The sequence below is a fragment of the Suricata suricatta genome, chromosome 1 (assembly GCF_006229205.1).
Source record: "Suricata suricatta isolate VVHF042 chromosome 1, meerkat_22Aug2017_6uvM2_HiC, whole genome shotgun sequence".
Taxonomy (NCBI): Eukaryota; Metazoa; Chordata; class Mammalia; order Carnivora; family Herpestidae; genus Suricata; species Suricata suricatta.
This window is the reverse complement of record NC_043700.1, coordinates 163,358,553-163,360,828: the sequence shown is the minus strand read 5'-3', so window position 1 is coordinate 163,360,828 and position 2,276 is coordinate 163,358,553.

The window sequence follows — 2,276 nt, the reverse complement described above, 5'->3', positions numbered from 1 at the left end:
ACTACAGTCCTTTTGCAAACAGGCTGCCTGGGTAATTGAAGTCTCATCACGACAACTCATGCCCACCTATCCTACCCATAGTCAACATGGTCTACAAAACATTCACAGATTTTGCCATGCCAAAAAATGGAAGTCAGGTTGCAATCACTGCTACTCTTCTCTCCTCATCTTGCCATTTTGGGCTACCCATGTCAACGTCTCACCTACTGAATTGTCCTGCTGGGTAGCACTCATCCATTCATTTTGACAAATATTTATCAGCACCTATATTTGAAAAACATTACTTGCCAGTCTTTATGTGCACAATGCCCACCCCAGACACAAAACTCCCAGGGATACTCATCAAGTTCTTCCAAGGGTTCTCACATCATGCACTGAACGTGTGTACTCTTGTTATTCTATAAGCCCCAGTGGGATGCCAGATACTTTTTAAAAAATTTGTGAGAGAGAGAGCAAGCTAGGGGGAGGTGAAGAAAGAGGGAGACACAGAATCTGAAGCAGGCTCCAGGCTCTGAGCTGTCAGCACAGAGCCCGATGCGGGGTTCAAACCCATGAACCATGAGATCGTGACCTGAGCTGAAGTCAGACACTTAATACTGAGCCACCCAGGTGCCCCTAGAATACTTTTATATTATGTTTAGAGCCCCTATCATTTACCTTTGGAAGAAATCCAAATCAATCTCCCCACAGGTCTAGAACCTCTACTTAATGACTATCTAACCACCCTGTTGAATCTATTCTGCAGATGGATAATATGGGTTGGTAGTTACCAGTCTCTGCTATTTTTTAATACATCCAAGCCTGGCTATGTCTAATATCTCCACTTAAAATGTGGTGGCATTTATTGCCTTTTGTCAGCTTTGAGACATTTGCTAGAACTCTAAGATGGCCAGAAAAGTCCTATTCCATAACCAGTTACAAATAAATTCAGCTTAGAGTTTCCTTTACAAATACATCCACATCCTTGTCCTTAACAGCCTGCGACTAAACGCTATACAGTTGATCCTTGAACAACATGGGGATTAGGAGTGCTGACCTGCTGTGTAGTCACAAATCTGTGTATAACTTTTAACATCCCCCAAACTTCATTATTCATAGCTTCCTGTTGACTGGAAGCCCTACCAATAACATAAACAATTAACATATATTTTGTAGGTTATATGTGTTAAACATTGCATTCTCATAATAAAATATACTAGAAAAAATAAAACATTAAGTCACAAGGAAGAGAAAATATAACTAGAGTACTATCTGTAAAAAGTCCATGTACAAGGGGATCCATGTAGTTCAAAGCCATGTTGTTCAAGGGTCAACTGCATTTCCCTTTATAGATATAAATTATTATGTCATGAGTCCCCACTGGTTAATTGCATATTTGTGTGACAGGGTCAGAAATTTAATAATTTACTGAAATGTGAACAAAAAATTCTTTATTTTCCATAACTGGTCTAATTTTTTCTCAAGCTCCAAAGTTGAACAGGATGACAAAGCTCACCCAGAGTTCAATGAGGTTCCATAGGACACTGCATGGGCCACTGGCTATATTTCTGAGATTGACCTTCCTTGCTGCCATAAAGTCTTATAAACTCCCGCTCACACAAAGTCCATTTGGGAAAGGAGAAGGGAGAGGAAACTTCCTTGAATGACCATTTACTCAAGTGTTTCCACTTGAAACAGAAGGGTTGAACCAGAAGAGACTGAACTACCTGTAATAGGCAAGTTTGAGCACCACCTCAGCCTCCAGCCTTGTTCCCCAGCTTAGTTGAAACCTAGTTTTCATGAAATCTTCCCAGAATGTGTAGATATAATAGAGGTGTCGTCTAGATAGAAATTTAAAACCATCATATTCATCAGGATCCAAGTTAATGATAGTTTCTTAAATTGAATCTTTTCTTTAAGTTTCTGCATCATTATTTTCAGCAATTAATGTCAATTTCATGTTAAAAGCAGCTCTAATATTAGCCCAAAAAAGTCCATGTTTGCTCTTCTCCTTGGGCCATTCCAAGTAAGTCCTCTGTGTCATCAGAGCCTTCAGCTTGTGATACTTGCTGGGAATGCAGTTCTGTGGAATGGGTTCCAGCAAGATCAGGATTAAGTTATTAGATCCTTCATGAAAGAGATTGTGGTGGGCAAAGTAGAGTTCATAATGACACCACTCACTCTGAACAAAGTTGGGAGACAAAACAAAGATGGACTTGTAACTTTTCTCAATGCAGTTTATGATATTCTCCACAATGCTCTTGCCAGGAACAAAGTTCCTCTCATGGAGACAAATC